This window comes from Camelus ferus, chromosome 6 (assembly GCF_009834535.1).
Source record: "Camelus ferus isolate YT-003-E chromosome 6, BCGSAC_Cfer_1.0, whole genome shotgun sequence".
In the NCBI taxonomy this organism is placed as follows: Eukaryota; Metazoa; Chordata; class Mammalia; order Artiodactyla; family Camelidae; genus Camelus; species Camelus ferus.
Genome location: NC_045701.1, coordinates 74,175,235 through 74,198,677, shown reverse-complemented (window position 1 = coordinate 74,198,677; position 23,443 = coordinate 74,175,235). Strand labels below are relative to the sequence as shown.

The window sequence follows — 23,443 nt, the reverse complement described above, 5'->3', positions numbered from 1 at the left end:
AGCTCAATTAGATCAAGAGAAAAGCCTCCTGAAGCAGCTCAATAGATTTACTGTACAGCATTTTCCCTCTCGTCACAATATTAAAAAAAAAAAACAAAAAAACAGATCACCAGCTTCTTCCAGCCCTGGAGTCGAAAGGTGGCTCCAGCCTTTTGCGATGCCTCCCTCTCAATTCAGCCCGCTTTCCTTTTTAATCGGCTGCAGCCACCATGTCTACAATCTCTTCAAGCGATGGCATATTAATGGGGGGAGAACAGGCACCTTCTCTCTCAGCTGGTCCCAGAAACCCTTCCAATTCACTGTGTATTTATACGTGTGACAATAGCTCTGAGGCAAGAAAGGGGGTGAACGGGCACGAGCACCAGCTCCAGGCGTTGAGGTCACAGTAGAGAGAACAACAAGAAATAAAAAGATGAGTAAGCCTGCCGGTGTCCTCTTCTCTGTCAGGCTCTGGTGTGGTTATGAGGGACACGTGGGGAAGACAGAGTGAATATACGGCTTCTAATACATTGTCTATAACTCAGCCCTGGGCAAGAGGCAAGCAACTTCATGTGCTTGTCAGACGGGGGCAATAAAAACACTGTTTTATAGGGAGGGAACGACCTCGAAAAATGGAGAGCGAGCATTTGCAGCTTGGCAAAGGAACTGTGTGTGGGGAGCATCTCTAATTCTATTTTCCATTTTCAAGCATAATAATCCACACTTACGCTTTTTCCAGTCCAAGGTTTTTACTTAATAAAGCAGCTAAAATGATCAATGTCTGTTAATAAAACAGTAAGGACAACACTCACTTATTGAGTGCCTATTGTATGCCCTATGCTAGCCCATTTAGTTTATTATCTCATTTAGAGTTCACGACTGGGTACGTGCTATTATTCCCATTTTATAGATGAGGAAACTGACACAGTTTCAATAACCTACCCAAAGCCATCTAGCAAGGGAATGGCAGAGCCACTGAAGTTTGGCTCAAATTTTTATCTACTGTGTACTAATTGATTATAAACATCAGTGACTCAATATTAAACATATGGTCACTTCTGGGAGAGTCCTTTGGTTTCACTCATTTCTGTTTTTAAGAAACCAGTTCTTACAGCCTGAAGTTATATGTTAGACTTGTTGGTTTTGATACATCAGTTGGCTGAATTATTCAAATGCATAAACTTACTACCTGACTTTAGTAGATCAGTCCTTGTACATTGCTGTACTGAAGGGGCAACGACCCTGAGCCAGTGGAATTCCACAACAGAATATTGTGGACTGGGAAACACATGGCAGGAAATGAGCCACATCTTCTGAGTCTGTGGTTCTCCTACAATATTATTTTCCTGGAGAAGCTGTGAAATATCTTCTAGTTTTTTTTTTTCTTTTTGCCTCTTCCAATCCACTTTTTCCCAACAGCCATCATAATTTTTGAAATGAAATTTTATGATGTCACCATCTAGTGTGAAAGCCTTCAGTGGCCCCTCATTGCACTGAAAATAAAAGCCTAGTTGCAAAGTTCTTAGGAAAACAGGCCCGAGTTCTTTCACATTTTCTGTAAACTACTGTCTTTTGAGTAGTTACATATACAACTTTTCTGATTCAAGTTCAACTTGTGCAAAGATTGGAAGTCTCATTTTGTCCCCGGCAGAACTTGGCATAGACTGTTGAGAGTTATATGACTGATTTAGTATCTGAGGGCAGATAGAAAAGAAATCCAGGGACAGGTAGCTTTTGTTTCAGTCCTGCTAAGGGTAGGATAGCAGAAGAAGTCTACTTCAATGAGATTTTTCTCTTCTCCAAAGAAACACAGAATAGATGTAGAGGTTCTTAAGGTAAAAAGCAAAACAAATGACTCAAAAGTAAGGGATTAAAGGGGTGGGGAAGAAAATTCTTTTCAATACATGCGAAACCAAATGAAGGCCATCTGCCAGGTGTATTTTGTTCCTTCCGAGGACAAGAACAAAAGAAATACGGTTTAACTCTGTAAATAAGACAAGGGGAGTAAACTACTGTGGACTGGAGGGTTTAAGATTCTTTAACTTACTGTTAGCCTGGTAGAAAGAGAATGTAATTCGAGATCAGACCTGGCTCCAACTCCAGCTCCACTCTTGCTTAACCTCAGTTTCTCCAGGTATGCAATGGGGATTGATGTGATGGGTAAGAAACAATATATATAAAATGTATTTCTCAGCCAGAAACAATATGGCAAAAACTCAGCAAGTGCTAGACCTCCTAACTCCACGTTTGTCAGATTTGCCTGATCATAGTCAAACTGGGGCACTTACCAAAAAGATTTCCAGGCATCTTCCTTAGACGCCTTGATTCAGTGCATGTGTGGCGAGGCCCAAGAATCTATACATTTTCACTAAGGGCCGCCAGTGACTAGTACGTTTAGCAAGTTTAGGGAATAATGCTCTGGCCCATTGAGCTAAACCTCATGGCTTTGGATCTAGACTGGAACAAACTGGAAAGGTCTGGAAAAGCCTAACGTTATAGGTTAAATGGTTTCCACCCTGTACATGACGTGTTACAATCCTAACCCCCAGTACCACAGCACGTGAACTTAACTGGAAGTAGGATGGTTGCAGATGTCATTAGTTAAATCAGATCAAGTCATCCTGGAGTAATCCAATATGATTGACATCCTTCTAAGAAGACAACTGCGTGAAGACAGGGGCACACAGGGAGAGCACTCTGTGATGTGGGTGTCAGACTGGAGTTACGCAGCTGCAAGTCAAGTGCTATGGATGGAAGGTTTGTGCCCCCACCCCCCAACCCAATTAGTTAAAACCCTAATTCCCAATTTGAGGGCACTAAGGTAGGACCTTTGGGAGATAATTAGGGCCAAAGGGAAAAGCCCTCATTAATGGGATTAATACCTTTATAAAAGAGACTTCAAGGAGATCTCGGCCCATGTGCCATGTGAGAACACGGGGAACAGGTGGCCTTCTATGAACCAGGAAGTAAGCTTCCACCAGACACCTGATCTGTGAGTTCTTCGACACTGGACTTCCGGATTCCAGGACTCTGAGAAATAGATTTCTGGGTTTATAAGCCTATAGTATTTTGTTATAGCAGCCCAAATGGACTAAGACACCAAGGAACCCCCAAAGATAGCTGGCAAACCACCAGAAGCTAGAAAGCGGCGAGGAAGGCTTCCCCTGCAGGTTTCATGCTGAGGCCGTGATTTTGGTCTTCTACACCCAGAACTGTGGGACAAAATTTTCTGTTATTTTATCACCCAGATTGTGGTAGCTTCTTATAGCAGCCCTAGGAAATTATAACAACTACTAAAGATCTCTTCCAATTCCAAATTTAGGGCCACATTACAGCAGACCCGTCATGGCCCTTCAGATTGAGAATGAGATACGAATTCTCCCCATTTTCTGCTGTGTGAGTGAATTTGTATTTAACTCTCCAAAATCTATTCTTTTTCTGTATACTCCAGCCATGGTATTCCTTCCCCCTTATTGGTTTAAGAATGAACATGGGAATTAATCTTGGCCAATAAGATGTCAGGGGAACTTGGCGGGGGTTGGGGGTGGGAGTGGTGATGGAAAATGTTTCCTTGCACCTAGGAAACTGTTCTTTCCTTTGGATGTTGTCATTTCTGGATCTGACATGTGGAAGAGCGGCAGACATCCTGCAGAGGGGATAGCCAGTCTAAGGACAAAGCAGACATACTGAGGAAGGCAGAGGTAGAGCCCATTCTCCTTTTGGACTTCTTGCTCCTTCACTTCTCCCCCAGTTCTACATCATTCAGCTCATTATCCTTTCCTTGGATTCCCATCTTTAACCTTGTACTTTCTATAGAGGTAACTAAAAATAGCTACACCTTCCCGCCAACTTGGTTTTCTTCCTTGGATATGTTTTCTGTTCACCTCTTGACTTAAACTGATCCTGGCTAATAACTGTGTCTTCTGAGAAATTCTGGCACCGAGTTTTTTCTAAGGGCCCCTCCTGGGCCTGACTTGGGTCCACTGGAGGATGTCTGGACTATTCTGGATACTCCAAGGACAATAAGAACAGAATCTTTCGATTACCTTATCCATATACCCTCCACCACCCTCACTTTTTCCAACATCCGTTATCCTTAATATAACACACTCTGTTATTAGTTAGAACCAGGGGAGTAGTTAGAACTATGGAATTGTCGTTCAACTTATCTACAGGTAAATGCAGGGGAAAAAAATCCACAAAGCTATCACAAGAGCTGCATTTCTGGGGAAGAGTCTTCTTAAGATATACAATGGATTTAGCAATTCAATTGCTAGGAATTTACCATCTTTCTTTCCTAGAAGCAAGCTTTGAGACTGGCCACAGGAACAGAAGCTACTGAATTAGAAATTTCTTCTAATAAAATATTTAGGTTTTGAGGCCCTACCCTGGGTCTGTATTTGTGCGGCTCGTATTACGAAGCAAAATAGTTGGAGAACAGGCTCTTCCTCCTGATGAGATTTACATCACAGCACTCAGAGGGGCAGAGATAGGTTTTATTCTTTGACTAAGAGTCAGTTATAATTTTATTTAAGGCCTTTACTCAGTAGTACATTTCTTAAAATAAATAAAATATTGAACAACTTTACAGGACATTATAGTGATTTCTGAGTTGAATAAAGCTTTGCGAATGAGACAAAGCACCCAGGGCAGTTATCTGGTGCAAGCTTCTCCATTATCCCTGTCAAACATTATGCCCCACAGATGAGTTAGTTTTTCTACTGTAAAAAATTAATGAAGAGAAACCTCAATTAAATAGAGTTGGGAGACCAGAGGGGAAACTCTCATACCCTGAGACAACAACAGACCCAACAGGAAGAAGAAAGATTCCTCTTCCTTCCTGGAAGGGACTCAGCCCATGAAAAGCCGAGGACTCTTCATTTACTAGAGCCCTCCCAACTTCCTTTGCTTCCCTATCAAAGTATTCTCTTTCCTTTGCAGGCTGGGGACTAGCACATGCCTCAACATAATTGCAGATCCACTGCGATTCTCTTCCGATCCTGAATAAACCCTTCTTTGCTGGAGAAATATCTAGCAGTCTATTTGTTTCAGGTCAACACTAAATTACTATAATTCCTAGGTTTGGGAGTGGTGATTATAACACAAAAGTTTATGGTTTAAATTAATGGAGGCTACTAAACCTTTCTGACCTATGTTTATGGTTCCTTATTGGAGGCAGAAATTTATCATAATATTTTTTCTGACATTCACAACTAACCCTTGTTCACGATGCAGTGAAGCTTGGTGATCAACAACAGCAGTCACCCAGCTGCTCACGGAGCAGCAGACATTTGGTTAAAAACAGGTGGAAGAAAAGGAAGAATCTCATTAATCTCAATTTATTAATCTATCCAGTAGGATTGGCATAAATAATAAAACTCCATGCAATGTAAACATTAGGAAGCAAGACTAGACACAATAGACTAAAATATTTATCTATTTTAAGTAGTCAGTGTAAAAATGGATAGGCTAAATTTACTTTGTAAATTCTTTTCCTCAACAAGAATTTTGGCTATATATACATATATTTGTATGTGTATATATATTTATATCTCCTTAAATAGATGTTGACTATTTTTCTTAGTAATGGTCCAGAATTCTCAAATATGAATTTTAATTAAACCAGAGTCTGCTTCTACCTTGTTTCATGACCCAAAGCAAGAAACTTGGCATCATTTTCTTGACCATTATATACTTGTAATTAAATGACCAGTTGTTCATAGTATGAAATGTTCAAAATAGAAAAGAGAAAAAAAAAACAATGCTCATGTAACATCAAGGGGTATTAAAGTTGGAAAGGGCCATGGGGATGATTTAGAAAAGTGTTTCTCAAAGTGTGGCATATGAACCCCTATTAGAATCCCCTGGAGCACTTTTTAAAAACATGTACCCTCCGAATTCATCCTAAACCTAGTGAAATGCTGTGAGGTAGGGCCTTACGTCAGTCTCTTTGATATCCTCAAATCTGTGGGCATGGAAGGAATGGTCGTTTCAGAGTTGAAGTTATTTTGAAATATACATTCCCTTCTACCTCTAAAATCCAAACAAAATTCGGGAGTTGCTGGTGTGATTTTAAAAAAGCTTCCTAGGCAATTCCACCTTCTTGGGGACCACTGATCTCATCTAATTTTACTGATAAAAGAATGAACTCTAAGAAGTTGTGAACCATCTAAGGTCATGCAGCATATGTTACTGGCAGAGCCAGGACTCTAACCAGGGCCCCTTGACATGTGTCCCACTGCAGGTGCCTAATTATATTCTTTTAAAACACTTTTTCATTTTAGAAAACATCAAACATGGACAAAGTAAACAGAATCATAGGATGAGCTTCCATACCTGTCACCCATGTTCAACAACGATCAATTCATGACTGACTTTGTCTCTTCTGTGTCCCCACCACCTCCCTATCTAAGGCCCCTGAAGATTTTGAGGCAACTCCAGAATCGTATCTTTTCATCTATAAATATCTATCTGATCATATTTTTATAAAGAAGAACCCACAAAATGCATCTTAATCTCTTTGTGCTTCAATTTTTTTAATCTAAAAAAAATAGCACCATCAAATATCAAACTTGTGAAACTACTTATATATTTGTGAGTTACAATATACTTCTTTCCCTTATCCTGGAATCAAGCAGTTTTCATAAAGTGTATATTAGTTTGATCATCTGACCAACTCCGTAAGAGTTTGGTTTCAGTGTATTAGAAATTGTGGCAATATAAGTTCTAAAATATTGAGACGTTATGGGCAGTTTCAGAACAAATAAACTTGGAAATAAAAATATCATCTAATGGGCCAGGTTAAAGCACTTCCTTCACAAACCAAGACATAAGTAGATCAAAGCTATAGTAGCAATCAATTACCTAGGAATTTGAAAAAATAAATGGCCTTTCACTTTTATTTAGAGGTACTTTGATTGACAAAATAATATAAAAGTAATATAAACAAATTGTGTCAGATTGTATGCAGAATGCTCATCTATTGTGATATATGTAAATATGAGGGCGCAGAGGAGAGGGAGAGAAAGTGAGAGAGAAGGAAGAAAGGGAGGGAGGGAGAGGAGAGAGAGAGAAACTCATGCACATTTTACTGCATTCAGCACAAGGAGTTAATTATCATTATGGTAAATTACACAGTGCATGAATAAATCGAGGTAATCATAGGGCAATCATCTCTCAATTCGATTAACAAGGAGTACAATATCTTGCAAAACGCCAACAGATTTGGAATGTTTTCTGTTATCGCTACCTCCTGGTTGAAATGTCCAGAAAAATTTGACTTTGGAGAGTAGTGTTAATGCAATCCCTTTGCTAACAAGGGCAGGACTGTAATTCTGAAATAAAAACAATTAATCTCATACGTTGCTCAATCTGCTGCAATATTGGAAATATTGGATACTATTTGGATAAATAAAATGCAGTCAAGTGTAATGACCACAAGATACATTAGGGTCACTTCTTTTAGATTTTAAGAAAAAATAGGAGCTGACGAAGGTGAATGAGAATCTCCATACAAGGGAAGCCTGTGAACTTGTATCTTACATAAACGTTAGTGCAAAAATCTTACAATGGCTAAAAGAAAGCTATGTATTACACATTTACCTACAGACAAATATACATATATGTATGTGTGTGCATAAATACATACTTTATGTGTATATATATATATATATAAAATATACACATATTTTAATGTATGATAACAGGGAAAATGTCTGATACATTTCTTAAAATTCTGAGAGGAAATTCGAATAATACTGCATTCTATTAAATAATGTATCTCCTATTGCTTTCCAGAGAACATGCAGTTGATTCTGAATTTTAGTTTTTATGTTCTTGTTGTTGCTTTTAGATTTAGCATGTGGTTTAAAGGGACACATCAGTGAATCTCTCCGTGTAAGGAATGAAGATATCTATTTCACACTATAGTAAGCTAAATCCCCTGGAAGATGAATGATTTGTCTCAGGTCACAAAGCTAATTATTAAAGAGGCTGGTACTTTTATTTTGCTAAGAAGATATGTCAGTTGACTCACCCATCAAATATTAGTTGTGTAATATATTGAGGAGTAATTTAAGAGTTCAATACAGAACAGGATCCCTAACCTTGAGAGGGTTACTATCTAATTTGGGAGATAAGATACAGGAACAAAAACCAATTTTTAAGATGATATTAAATTGTGTAATATGCATTTATAATATTTTGGAGCTGAGATAAAGGGACAAACATTAGTCTGTATGAGGAGTAAGGTGACATTTAAACATGGTCTTAAGGGATGAAAACATGAGTTTTAGCCTCTGGGAATTTGCAATCCAGTGTAGGGAGACAGGAAGACAGACATGGAAATAATGACCTCTGTGAAAAAGCAGAAGTAGGTTTTATTATACAACTAAAAGCAAAGCATAAATACTTAAGTATTAAGAAGTGTTGTTAAGTGTTGGTAAGTATCATTATCGGAGGACAGGGGCCAAAAGGGGTTTCACAGAGAACTCTTAGCACTGGGACTTGAGGGACACATAGATGTGTCAAAGAAGGTGGGGTGCAGAGGAAGACTTTCCAACAACAATATGAATCCACTCAAGGAGATGCAAAAAGTGGCAGGCACGCTGATTGAGACAAAGGGCAAGCCTTGGTCTGTGCTGGCAGAAATGATGGGCAAATGGAGGCTGGGTTGGGGACAGCTGTGTCTGCAGACTTAGAAACTGAGACTTCTCCCGCAGGTCCTGGGAGTGACTGAAAGTTTCCAAGGGCACTGACAAGTGGGACAGCGTTTGGGAAAGGTAACTCAGGTGACAAAGGGGATTGGAGCAGTTAGAAGCAGAGTGGCCAATTGGGAAACTATTACTATATTTCAGAAGAGAGATCAGGGTCCAAATTAGGGCAGCGGGAAAACAAATAAATGCGAGAAGAGGGGAAAGACTGGTTCTGTCAGTTGATTAAATATGAAAGGAAAGAGCAGAGTTGAAGATAATTCCATGGTTTCAGCTGAGGGGCTGAAACTCAACAGACAGGCGAGTGGTTCACTAACTCAGACACGGAAAAGGAAGGGTGGTGGCTTTAGCAGAGAAAACAAGACAGTTTCATCCAGGGAGGATGAGGTGGCAGCCAGCATCCTCTGGATATATTAAGGAGGCAGTTGGGAATTGGAAAGCAAGAGAGAAGACAGATTAAATTTAAAAAAAAAAAGGGTGACCAGGCATTCACCCCAATTATATGACAATATGAATATGGATGCAGAACTGAGAGTGTGCATGTGTGAGGCACATTAAAGATGGAACTCTTTGAAACCGTTTATTGGGGGGGACAGTGGTAAACAATATAAGACACATGCATTTGGCATGCCCTTCCTGGTAGCTAGCACTGCCCTCATAACATCTGCTGACCAGAACAGACAGCAGCGCCTGGCACTTGTCTCTCCATTGAGGGCAGCATTGTAAATGACTCTCCCACACTGAACTTTGGACCTCATCCAATCGTCGTCTTAACTTCCTCAGGTACCCCACTTCCCTCCCTTATCCTTATCTTAGTATTTTATATATTCCTATTATTAGCCCCTATCATCTGGCCTTTGATATCAATGCTGTTCTAAACTTACTTATCCCAGTCTTTGAAACACTGTAACTGCATGGTGGATTCCGCAGGAAGCCCACCATTTTGGGAAGCAATCTTAATTTTGCATTTAAGTATTAGAATATTTTCCTAAGAACACTGCACAATATGTGACATATGGATTTAATTAATACTGTGCCAAGCTTAAGATCATCCGTTCCCACTGGTGGCATTAACATGAAATCAGTGCTGTGGGCCACAAAATATGCAACCTGACAAAAATGACAGTAATTAGAAAACTGTTAAAATGAAATACATAATATAAATGCCATGCCGAGACATACGTGGCAGAAATACAGACTTATACAGTGACATAATAGTTTTGATAGCAATGGAAATCCTACTGTAGTCAGTGTTTTTAAGTAGTTTACTAAAAAGAGGGTCAGTAGCATAGAAGATCTAACAGTAGATAATTCAACATTTAATTTTATTAGGTTTGTCAAATTTTCTATTATTTATTTGAAGTAACTTTAGAATAATATTAATATTAGGTTGCATTCATTAACCATATTCCAAGTTACTGTTGGGTAATTGCTGAGTAACTAAGGAAGCCATCAGAGAGCCAACATTTCTCAATACCGGAACCACCAAGGGGAGAACACACAGGCACAGTAATTGAGCTCTCCATGAATCTGGACTGATGTTCCTATACTTTCAGAGAGTTGAACTGAATTGAAAAGTATAATTTGGATTCTGTACTTGGTCTTTGAGAAAAGGAATAATATATGCAAGTGTAAAAATTTTAAATAAAAACAAAACAAATTGCAGCTTGGATGTTGTGAACATCTGGATGCTTGATGTACATCAAATAGCTGAAAGGATTAAGTGAGACTTTGTACTTTTTAATGTGCTAGTTTTTGAGTCATGTGGACACAGCCAATGATTCATTTGAGAGGAGCACATTAGCTATTCTAAGTTTATTAAGAAGCTATATCTTCTTTCTCACCCGCAGAGTCAGGCCCTGTTATTTTCCAAGCCCTTTTCAAACGTATCGACAAACACATCTCTACACACGTCACTGAGAGACTTATGCATTCAGCAGAGAAAGCTCTCACTTACTTTGCTGAATGTTTAAACCATGTTCGAGCATTGTAAAGCCCCTTGTACATTTCTCCAAGTCTAATATAAATTTTTGAAAAAGATACCTGACCAAGCCAAGAAAATCAAGAACTATTTTAAAATGTTATTTTAAGCGTAACTTTATAAGTCATCCAGGTTAAGTTTGGAGATTCACCATCCTAAGTATGCATGGAAATTGTACTGGTGGTGTCTTGTTTAGAAGATACAATAAAATATATTTTTTATTATATTTTATTATTGTCTTAAAATTAATTGCATTTGCTTCTTTTTAATTTTTAAATGTGGCTACTTGGACATACAGGATAGTGCTGAGCTAGACTGCAGGCTGGGTGAAGAGGAATGCTAGTGGAACCATGGAACAAGATAGAACCCAAGAAACTGGACATAAGCGTCTGAAGGAGTGAGTACCAGAAGTCCAAGAGGAACCAGCAGCAAGACAGAGACAAAGCTCTGCCCTGCCCCAGAACAAGATGTGCCCAAGCTGAGGGCAGGGCTGAATCCATGGCTGAACATCATCAGGCCCTGCAAAGGATTACAGGTAATAGGACAGGGAACTGGGCAGAATGCCCTACTGGAAACCAGCAACAGCTCAAGAGTAATAGAAAGACTTCCCCCTCAAATGCCCTATTAGATCAGAGAAAAGAATGCAATGTCAGCCCTGCAGAAGTTCTTCTGGATCCTCACGTGAGAAGAGACGTTTTCACTTTATAATTTTGTTTTTTTTTTCCCAGTCATTTCTGTCTGACTCACACTCCACTTTACCTCTGAGGACGAGAGCCATGTGTGACGTTTGAACTTTAAAAGTTTAGTTGCTTTTGAGTTGTGTGTACACAAAATATGTCTGGGCAACATGGAAAACCCACTTGTTCCTGGTTCCATAATTCACAGAACAGCAGAACATATTCTCCCAAAAGTTATCTTTCCACCAATGAGTTTAAAACCAATGCCAAGACCAGGAAGTCTGAGGCTTTAAAGTCTGATTTTTTGACAGATACTTCCCTTCAGCTGGGACTTCCTTCTGAAATGTTATAAATATAGTTATAGCTCTCTGTTGTACAGGAAAAATTATTCTTGTGTAGTAAGTGGCAATTGATGTATTTACTTTGTAAAATAGCATACATATTGACCAGCTTGACTTTTTACAAATTTGTATACAAAACCACAGAAGTGGTAATGGATTTGACTTTTGCCTTTAAACAACAAGGTCTTGGACTTGAAGCATTAAAGATAAGAAAAATGCTATGTAACAGAGTAGAAGGGAGATTCGATATACCTTAATATTCTCCAGTTATAAAATGCTCTACCAGGAATAGGGGGTTCAGTGGCTGGACCTCAGGAACAGCTAGGTAGTGAATGCATTACATTTTTTCCCCCATGTACTCTTTAAATAAAATGAATCAACCCCACTAACTAGAACTCTTCCAAACTTTAGGCTATTGCTTTGGAACCATGTAGGTTTAATCAGAATACTTAAACCAAGGCTTTAAAGCTTTGTGCCCAGATTTCTCAAGAAGCCACTGGGGATTTGGTTCAAGCATTTAGTCAGAAAGGGATCAAAGAGTGGGCTTCCTTGTATTTAATAAGAAGAGAGAAGAAGGGGTGGGAGAAATGGGAGATGTTGGTAAAAGAATGCAAACTTCCAGTTATTAGACAAATAAGTTCTGGGGATTTAATGTGTATCATGATATAGTTAATAATGTTGTATTATATCCTTGAAAGTTGCTAAGAGAGTAGATCTTAAATGTTCTGACCACAAAAAATAACTGGTAATTACGTGACCTGATGGAGGTGTTGTTAGCTAATGCTAATGCTAGTCATTTTGCAATATATATTTATCAAATCAAAACATTGTACACCTTAAACTTACACAATGTTAAATGTTAATTATAGCTCAATGAAGCTGGGAAATTTTTTTTAAAGAAGATATTCTGAAAAGAAAGCTGACATGATAATCAGGAGACTGTGGAATTCTGGTCTCATTATTCTCACTAAAGAGCTGAGTGATCTTAGAAATCACCTGAATATCCTGGGCCTCCAGCTCTCTCATTTGTAGAAAATAGGAGTTCAAGTTTTGAAAAAGGTAAAAAGAATAATAACCAGTACATTTACCTTCATAGAGCTATATCAGAATAGAAATTACGAGTGAGTTTTGTTTTCTGAGGTATGCTATTTCCAATAAATAAACTATTAAAAGCAGTAATATTATGAGACCTAATTTTTTTTATTATATGGGTGAAGTGATCTCTAATCTATCTCAAATATACAAAAAATAATATGCATCACGTGAGACTGCTTGGACATCTGCCATCTAATTATCAGCCGAGCTGCCCTGTCTCCCGGCTTGCCGTGACATCTGGATTGTAAATGATGTGACATTTCAGTCATTTTGCATGCCCAAACTGATACACTGTACATCCTGCCTTGGTCTCCAAAAACTTGCACTTTTAGACAGAATTTCAGAGCATACACACATGCAGATCCTCTTTTATCAATAGTAGAAAAGAATGACTTTATCAATTATAAATGAATATTGGAGTGGTGGCTCAGTGGGCGAAGAAATGAAGATGAGAAAGAAGTCTGCTCCGAAATGCACAAGGCTGAGGAAGGTACAGACCATGAGCTGGTCTAATTTTTTTTTTTTTAACCATACCTAAAGAAAGTTACTTTGTAAAAGATTTGGTACCTTCAATGACTGCAAATCAATGAATATTAAATAAATGATCCAGAAAATGTTGTGGTAGCAGGACTATCTTGAAGCTAGCTAGAATCATGTTTAGCGTTTTAATTAATTGTGTAAGCATCAGGACCAGCTCCTGGTGAAAGAGGAGGAAACTAACTAACAGAATGGCTTCCCTGATGCTAAAGCTGTTTGCTGATCCATTCTGACTTAAAATTTGTGCAACTTATTTTTCTCTTTTCTCTTACAAACCCCCATTTCAGCTTCTCTTGTTCAATGGCTTTTGTGCTAAACAGCCCCCAACCTTTCCATTACACTCTCCACTCCCTATACATTCGTTACCCAGAATAGCTTATCCTTTAACCCGGAAAGGAAGGTGGTCATGGGCAGATAGGCTCAGAAGGATGAACAGACCCTCTGGAGTTTCTCCGGGATGCCTGGTGGATTCAGCAAGATTAAGAAGAACACAGCACCCCAGAAAATGCCCTGATTGTTGTCGCCTTTCTGTCCCATCCAGTTTTTCTACAAAACCTTAGGACACCAACCCCAGGATGGATTCCCAGTCTCAAAGGTTATTAGCCTGTTGTGACTCCCCTTTGCCTGGCAAAGCAATAAAGGTGTCCTTTTCTAATTCTCCCAAAACTCTGCCTCTGAGTCTCAATTTGGCTATTGGGGTACAAGTGCTGGTGTTTTTGGCAACACTGGCACATTCTCAGAGTAAGCAAGACAATGGAATGTCCTTGGTTCCTGTAGTGGCAGAAACATTCCTGTGCTGAAAATCACACGGGGACATACAGATGCAATTCCCACTTTTCCTACCTTTCTTATATATTGTAATAAAAAATTAACATTCGGTACAATTGCAAATCATTTTTCACAGGTTTTGTTTTTCCTCCAACTGTTATTCCTTTAAAAAATAATCATAGTCCTAAAAAAAAAATCCAACAAACCAAACTTGAGCTTCATTTAATATATATAGCCAGTTCATTGTGTTGAGATAGAAATCTGTGAATTCAGCAATTTCCTACAGTTTGAGAAAACGCCTGCTTTCACACCTCTGCTCATGAAGAGTGATAAAGAATTGTAGTCCTGCCCAGAAATGGACCAACTTCATTATCACATACAGCAAAGGTTTTAGCCGCACATTTTCTCTTCTTTGCCTGAAGGAAAAACGATACCCCTGATAACCAAAGAACGTTATTAAAAATCAGTTTCCCGAAGAGTTTAATGGTAACTAAATTATTTCTCCTTAAGAAAATCAAACCGGGAAGCCAGTTATGCACATTACATTTGACACAGTAAGGTTTTTGTATTGCTGGCTGTTAAATGGCAGGCGGATTTTATTTTTTATCGTGCAATTCACAGGATTAGTGGAGGGCTGGCATTTAAAACACGTTTTTATTTTAAAATTAATTATCGTGGCTTTTATGAATACTGAGTCTGTCACTGCTCTCTTCCCTTCACCCTCCCTGCTCCAGGTTTTGCTGCTGCTGCCGCAGCCGGAAGAGACATCTGGATTTAATTACTCATCCAGCTCATATTTTGCAGTTTGGTCACAGTAGTTGATTCACGAGAAAGATTTAATTTTATCCGAGGGCAAGACCCTTATATCTAACACTAATTTAACAGCTGATCCTGCTGCTATTAATAATAATACCAAAATCTGAGTTTGAGCAGCTTCTCTGGAGCCCTCAAGAGTCATTGCTCTTTCTATCATTTTCATCAAACCACGTTAGTACAGGATAAATAGTGACTGAGTCTATGGGTTAAAATCCCACCTCCAAAGTTTGCCAGCCATATGAACTCAGAGTTGCTTCTTAACCTTTTCTTGTCCCTCAGTTTTCTTGTACATAAAACGGAGACAAGGGAACCTTATCCATCAGGGTGTTGTGGGAATTAAGTGAATTAATAAATGTAAAAGTATATTAAACAGCCCCTGGTTCATAAGTGCTTAACACATGTAGCTATTATTACAGTGTCATTATGAATGAAACTCACAAAAGACCCAGTTTTAAATCTAGGCAAGTTCCGTGTTCTATTACCTTAGATGATTTCAATTCCCACATGGTACCTTAATTTATCCTTTAATAAAATAGATCGCAAATTAAATTTCCTCTTGCCTAACAGGCAAGGCTGGTCTTACATTAAGCAGACGCGATCCAAGCCTCAGTAGCCCAATTTAAGTCCACCAGGTAGGACCTCTTACATGAAATATCCCTTTGGCTTCTCCACCTTCATACCCCTCCTCATCCATTTACACAAGGACTTACACTTTTCAATGAAAAGAATTAAGTTACTAGGTTGAATTTAGGATAAACATTAAGACCTTATTGATTATAAGGACCTTAGCCTGAGTTACTTTATCAGGCACATAGCCGGATCCCAAGGACGTGGTGTACAGGATTGATCCATGATGGTAAAAATAGAGTCTAAGACAGGCTGAGGCCAGCACAGCATACTTCATGGTCTCTGAAAAAATCCAGTTTTCCAGGAGACTATGTATGTGCTAAAGGCAGAAATAGAGACACAGGGCAAGATCAGGCACAGAAACACGACCAATTCATCTAATTTGAACTTACATCCCTGTAGGTAGAACTTACCGGGGGAGGCGTGGGACAGAGGAATGGAGGGGTTATGTTCAGCTAACACCAAAATGTTTCAGATACTGTAGGAAAGTCCCCAAAGCAGATATTTTAAAATTAGGCTAAAAATAAGTGAAACTAATAGAATAATCTAGGTAACTGTGGTTTAAAAAAAAAAAAGGAAAATCAGAGATAAAAGAAAGAAAATTCTAATTAAAAAAAAAAAAGGAAGCTGAAAAATGGGTCATTCAGCAGAGTGCCAAGAAGCTCACTGGGTAGAAATATTTAATGAATTCAGGTCTGTATTCTTAGTTTAGAGCTTTGTGTTTAAATGGTACCTTTTAATTTATGATAGTTTTTGAAAAAATGAGCAAGAAAGAACACTTCATCTGAAAGGATGGATATTAAATTGGAAAATACAATGAGCAGTCCTGAACAGAATGTGGTTTAAAGGATGCTTTAATTATCATTATTATTATTTTTTTTACCATTTTGCACAATGCTCCTGTGAAATCTTTTATATAAAAAAATCTGCAGGAATGAAGCACAAATAAAATCACTGCTCAGAATAAAGGCGATTCTTTAAATCTGAGCTGTGTCTGTTTAACAATTTATGAGGTGTTTCCATGGAAGCTGATAGGTGCTTTGGCATTGTTGTACTTTGGGAAATTTCTGGAGAAGCAACCCAGACGGAAGCAGAACAGGTGGCTGTGGCTTTTCCTGTTCATTCGATCTACACAGCACTGGGGAGTCTAGAGCTCAGAAAAAGCCACTGTTTTTCCCTACTCCAACCACAGAAACCACACTCTGTAGGCATCCACACACTATCTTCTTATGTTGGGAGATTTTCATTCAGTATCTTTCTGAGTCATGAATTTTTCCAACGGGAACATCAACTCAGAATGATGGAGCAGACGCTCAGATCACTGTGCTGATGTCCCATCCCTACTGCGGATCATTTGACAGTGGAGGCAACTGACTTTCCTCTACAGAGAGGTGAGATACCCACCAAAAGCCAAAGAGCTAGTTTACAGACCTCGTCAAAGCTAACATGTAGGTTGTTGGAAGATGACTGTTCACTGTTCTAAAGAATAAGCAATGTCTCCTACAAATTTTTTTCTAATCTGGCACATTCAAAAAGTTTCCACTTATTAAATTCTAACTCACAACTCATTCAGGAGCATTTAATTTTGGGGAATTTAAATAATTAATATCTAGAACACATTTTTTTTTGTTCATAAAATACCAACCATGTAATGAGATACAAGAAAAAAAAAGTACTCACAGCATAAATCTTCCTTAATTATTACAACGACCTCTTCCCATGATTCACCGTATAGAGGAAATCGAAATGCTAGGGCTGATTTGCCAATGTGTCTCGATAAAACAATTAATTTCAATCACCACAGTGACCAGCTGAGCTATTTCCCAAGGATCTAGTATGAACCCATTCTAATCGGAAGCCTCTACCAAGTGCTTTGCATTCTTTTCCGAATCACAGCGCACAGAGATAGTGAGGGAGATGGTGGCAGGGCCGACATGATTGGAGAGGACTTGCCCAGGACTGTGGTGACTTCAGGCCCCATTTGACCATCTGGTGTGGTTCACCGATGTTCCAAAGGCACAATCTGAGAAGCTGTGGCCTAGATTTCCTGGGCCTTATCAAAAACACTCTCCCTTCAGTAGGAAAACCAGGAGAAACCGTTCACCACCAGACTCCATGCTAAGTGCAATTCGGCTGTGTGCATGGCCATTAAAAACATCTGTATGCTTCCCTTGGTCCTACGCTTTTCTCCCCAGCCCAGCATCCCCCTTTCTTCCGAGGAAACATGCCTTTGTGGCTCCCTCTACAACAGAGGCTTCCCTGGCGACCCACCAGTAACACCTGGTTTCTGGCTCACACGGATCACACCATTGTTTTGCTTGGCCCAGTCAGTGCATTCACAGCCTCAAAGGAAGGGGATTACCAACTTGACTCTTTCCAGAAACTGCTTCTTAGAACCAGGCCCTGCTCTCATTTAAATCCAGTGTAGGGTCAGCACCTGATGTTTCCAAATAAAAGAAACTGGCTCACAACAAAATTCCCTGCACAGAGCCCATCACTACACTTCAGAACCTTGGGAAGAAGGAGGAGCCTTTGTTACTGACCAGGACGTGTGGCACCTTCCTGGGACAGACCCCTCCCCCACATCCTCTGCTTTAGCTCCTTTCTGAAGGACCCAGGTAACTGTATCTGAATCGCATTTCCTGAGTTATTTTACAGATGCTAAAACCCCCACTAAGTGGAAGACGTTAACTACTTGATGACCGTGACCACAGAGCCCCCAGGTCTACTGGTGCCTAAGGACTGATAGAGTTAACCCCGTGACACCGCCCTGTTACCTCACCATCAACCGGTCAGAGAACTGTGCACAAGCTGATCACATACCCCATGACTTCCACCCCCTTCACCTGGCCTTTAAACATGCTTTCCTGAAACCCATCAGGGAGTTCAGGCCTTTTAAGCACTAGCTGTAGTGGATTCCTCATACGGTGCCTTATAATGAACACTGCACTTTGCTCCACCAAACCCCGTGGCAGCAGTTTGACTTTCCTGCACTCAGGCAAGCAGACCCAAGTTTGGTTTGGTAGCAGCTGTTACTTTGGCTTTGTAACTGCAGTGAACTGCAGAGGTCACCTCCTTAAATTCTCTCATTTAAGAGGTGAGTTGCTGAAAATTTAGAGAAGTGGAAAAGAATTCACTGAATATCTCTGTGGCAGAGATTGCTTCTTGTCCCTTTAAGTATCTAGGTTCCCTTGGTTCTTTGAGGAAGAGAACACTCCCAGATGGTTTTAAGGTGGCTTTCCAGTTAGTGACTGTATTTTCTTGCCTTTCTGCTTTGCAAGCAGGTGCGGCCTTATGACATATAAGCAAAGTGATGAGTGATACTTCAGGGTCTAACCCTTAAACCCAAGGCGTGTGGTTTTCCTGCTTCTCTTCCCACTGGCTGGAAGACAGGAAAGACTTGAATCTGGAGAGGAGAGCGCCACGTTGGGAGCGGCAGACTGTCCCAGTAGTCCCAGACCACTAACCTCTGGAGTCTACTTGCTGGGCCACTTGGTGTTGGTGGTGGAGGGGAGGGGCTCTTTGTTACAGAAGCTGAGACCGCACAATTACCAGTGCAGACACTCAGCGAAATCCAGCTCTTCTTTAGCTGATGGCACAGGCATTACCATAGCCCGTGGTATGGTATGCGAAGGTGGGCATGGTGGGAAGGTGACAAGTACTTAGAAATAATACGTGACCCCCCCAGGAGACTATGGGGTATTCCCATACAGGAGTCATCGGTACCCCCAGCACCGGGCACACAGTAGGTGCTCCATGAAAATGCTACAATTTTGCACCCGAGCTGAAGATACCCCATCCCTCCTTGTTTCTCACTGTATCATCTACTTTCCCTGTCCATGCAGTGCTAATTTCTCAGGAGACAAATGAGGAACTTGTTTCCCCGGTGCGAGATTAATTATCCCCTGCCACTGCTAACTCCTGACCATATCGGTCTTCGACAGCGTGCAAAGATAAATGGTGAGGCAGCCATTTGAAAGGAAATCATTACGGCACCTCTCTGCTCTGTGCTATCACGTTCGTATCAGCACGGGAGATAACTTTGAAACTGCTTGTACTACACCGAGAACCAATGTTCTGGCCGGGGCCTGCAAAGATGAAAAAGTCTCTTTTTGCCTTCAAAGACTTCCTGCGACTGTTTGCCTTTCAAAGGCACCCACTGCTTGCGTAAAGGGCTGCCCTGGAAGCGGTGGGCACCACTGACCTTCTCCTCATGAGAGAAAGCAATCAGAGAGGGCAGGGGGCTGTTTCCTGGCAGGGGGCAGATTTGGGTGGATGTGAGCAGCAGGACTGGCCTGTGGACTCTTAGTTCCAGCCTGCCTACCACCAAGCTCACCGCAGGCTCTCTCTAGGGTGAGGGACGGAATCAGGGTCTCTACAGGCCATCAACTAACTGGTCTAAATTTCAAACATCCAAAGCCCCTGCTATTCCATGCAGTCATTTTTATTTTTAATTTTCTACTAAATTAAAGGCATAGTAGACATACCTACTCAGTTAACATACTGCAGGACTATTCTAGCTCTAAAGTGTTTCATCCTAAAGCAGAGGTGAGTTGTGTAAAGCTTCAAAGGAACACTCCCACTTCGCTTCAGGGAGATAGCGCCTCTCAGTTGAGGCCAGCAATTTAAGAGGCAATGGTCCATTTTTCCTGCAAAGGCGAGTCTCATGGAATTTCAATATCTGATTTGCACACAAGCGAAATGACTGGCTTTTCCAGCCCAGGGATCTGGGGATCTGAGCCTCAGATCCAGGGCTGATATAAGGATTGATCATAACCTGGAATTTCCTTTCAGATCTGGATGAAAAAGAAAAAAAAAAAAAAAATCCAGGATTTCTTGTGTAGCAGCTGCCCTCCAGGCAAAAGAAATGAGTATAATAGTTGCAAAGTGGGAGTTTTTTTTCCTTAATTGCCATAAAATAGCAATGAGAAAATAAGGGTCAGTCACAGCAGATGAAGTAAAACAAAAGAAAAGAAAAGAGAAACGAGACATTGGCCAATGCAATTTCTTAGCCTCAAAGGTTAGGCTCGCCAACGTTTTGCTTCCATCTCATCACCTACAGGTATACACGGGGCTGCGACCTGAAGCAAGTAAGTCGCTGGGCTGTGGTCCTCTACAGTTATGTCATTCTGGGCCTGACATGCAGGCTCTCCTGCTATCCTGTGGTTACAGGCACTGTCCCTTGCTCTTTGCTGAAAAGTTGAAGTGACCCCAAGTAATAACACACCGCTGTGAGGGCTCCCAAAGGAGCATGGATTTATTTTGGAAAATGACATCTGAATCCTCAGCTTGATTAGTCAGCAAAGATTTTCTCTATAGCCAATGCTCATGGTTCCTCTGAAGCTAGCTGCCAAGATACCACTGGTCGAGTGAAACTGCAATTAACCGAAAGTCAGATTGAAAAAGTGGCAACCGCTAGCTTCTATAGAATTGGTCGCCTGGAGGCATCATGACGCCACTGTAAGTCTTAGAACGAGAAATTGATTCCGTTGATTGTTTATTGTTTGAGCTATGGCTGTATAACCGCCCTACCCCATCCCCAGGGTGGGTTCACAGTTTTGAAGGCACCAGCCTGCTGTAAGTCCCCTTTGCCCAGTGAAGTAATAAATCTCTCTCTTTTCTTCCAAGCTCCAAGACCCTGTCTCTGAGTTTCAATTTGGCTCATCACTGATGGGGGCTGATCTTTCAGCAACAAATGTTATTCCGTTTCTTGTCCAACACCTGTTCTCCTCAAGATTGAGGAGTATCAAAGAAAAGAGGGGAATGAAACAGAGCTGGATTCTGTGGGGTCCTCACTGGTACAAATCCCTTCCATGTTCCCCATTTCTTGTTAGTAGGACATAGGCTTCATTCAGTCTCCTTGGCCTTCCCTGAGCTCCAAAGGGCAGATTCAAACAGTTGCTAATCAGGGAAGGGAGGGAAGGCAGAAACAATAGAGAACAGTCAAGAAACAATAGTGCCTCCTTGGGGCAGGGGCCTGGTTCCTCCTCAAGGGACATACATAACAATGTCTTTGAGTTCTTCTGCAGGAGCTGAGGCCCCCCACCCAGGTGGAGGAGGGTAACTTCAGGCTGAGCACAAGATTCCTGGAACATGGCCCCGTTACCTCCCCACCAACTCCTCAGAATAAAGTCACACATTCTGCAGCCCTCACCTCAAATTTTGCCTATAAAAACTCTTCCCCTAAAACCATCAGGGAATTCAGGTTTTTTGAGCATGGCCCTCCTTGTCTGGTCTCCTCCTCTGCTTGAAACTCCAATGTTTTGGTTTGTTTGGCCTTGCTGTGCATTGGGCACACAAACACCATCAGGTAACAGCCTCTTTCCCTTGTTACCTATCTCATGCATAATTATTTGAGGCTCACAATGATGAAGCTGGTCTAGTGCATGAACTTGAGTCCTCAGGAAACAGCAACAACTATATTTAAGTTTTTGTGTTCCAAAACTCAAGAAGTTTTTCAACAAGGGATTAAACAGGAGGCATTTACCCTCCTGGACTTTGAACACATCATTTGACTTACACGTTGCTTTCCTCATCTGTAAGCAGAGGAAATAATAGTACCGCGCACATAAAGCTCTCAGCATCATGTGTGGCACCTGGTAAGCACTGTATTCAGGGAAGCAATCATTATAACTGGTAGACAATTCAGATTAAGTAATCACAGAACTCTTCACCAGCACTGAGCAACTAACTTGTGCAAGTCAATTAAAAGAGTACTCCGTGTGCTTCCGAGTCAACATACGGGGTCCTTCTGTTGAACTAATAGGAGTGGCCAGTGAGTGCAAAGAATGAAGCATCTTTTTTCCTGCTTGTTGAATTATTATAATGGAATGAAGTTATGTGGTAACTGTTCTACAATCAAATATTCTTATCCAGACAGAGCTTGCCACTCTTATGATAAAGAAAACAATGCTAGTACTTCCAAGGCAGCGGTCATTCAAGTGCAGAAACCGAGTCAGACACATTTTGAAGGCAAATCCTTGCTAAAGCCCTACATCTAAGTCTCTAAGTCACATGACTGACTTTTATTAAAATTTGTTTTTTTTTAAGTAAACAAATTAGACAAGAAGAAGAACAGAAAAATCTAGCCTCTGTCTCTGGTGCCTGTGTTGCTAATGCAGAGAAGAGATTGGCAAGAAACATTGCAGGTGTCTTTCCCTTGAAAAGGTAGTAGGAATTTCCTCCAAAATGTATTTGAACTCTGCTTCTGTGGCTCCCTGAGATTCAAATTTGTCACTGAGGGAACCATCTGAGAGTTTCTCTAAGTGCCTCTAGGTAGAAATGTGAACCAGGTTAGCTTCCTGCCTTGGACCAGTTCTCCTTGGGGCCATGCCTATGTGCAGAAAATGCACCCGGATGTTAGCAAACAGCCACACTGTCATTTTTCCCCTTCCAGAACCTCTGTCAAGAAACACTGCAGAGTTATGGCTCTATAAATACGCTGCGAATGAGATCCAGTAACAACAAACTGGTGTCGTTTATTCATAAGGTATACCAGACCATTAGTGAGAGCACAAGGCTGCTGACACTGCTCACCGGAAGATCACAAAATGTGCCGGGGATGCGCCACATTTTCTCCAAACTCTTTCAGTGGAACAGGGAAGTCAAGGGGGCAATAGGTGCATAAGGTTAGAACTGGACCTGGCCTAACCCAAGCCAACCTCTGCATTGGCAGCTTTCCCCAATGTTGCTCGGCGAGCTAGTGGAGGGTAAGAAATGGAATTCACATCTCTGCTGCCCATCTTAGTCCTTCTGTAAAGCCACACTCCTGTCTGGCAGCCAAAGGGAACTAGAGGTAAAGAAGAAGTCAGGGATGTGCCTGATTAAGGGAAAGAAGCAAGTCACACACACACAGCAGGTTTCCTTAAAAACCTCATAGAATGATCTGTGTGTTTAAAACCCCACATCTGC

The 23,443-nt window shown here is 40.7% G+C and overlaps 1 protein-coding gene and 1 long non-coding RNA gene across 4 annotated transcripts in view; both read right to left on the bottom strand.

The window, feature by feature from the left end:
- The window catches only part of NRXN3 (neurexin 3), a 1,622,198-nt gene that overhangs the window by 93,761 nt on the left and 1,504,994 nt on the right, over positions 1-23,443 (bottom strand). The gene's annotated exons all lie outside the window — the stretch shown is intronic.
- On the bottom strand, positions 1,864-23,080 carry LOC116664364. Its single transcript, XR_004320872.1, has 3 exons — positions 23,069-23,080; positions 22,845-22,849; positions 1,864-1,988 (listed from the first exon to the last, which is right to left on the bottom strand). It is a non-coding gene; the product is annotated as an uncharacterized LOC116664364 (long non-coding RNA).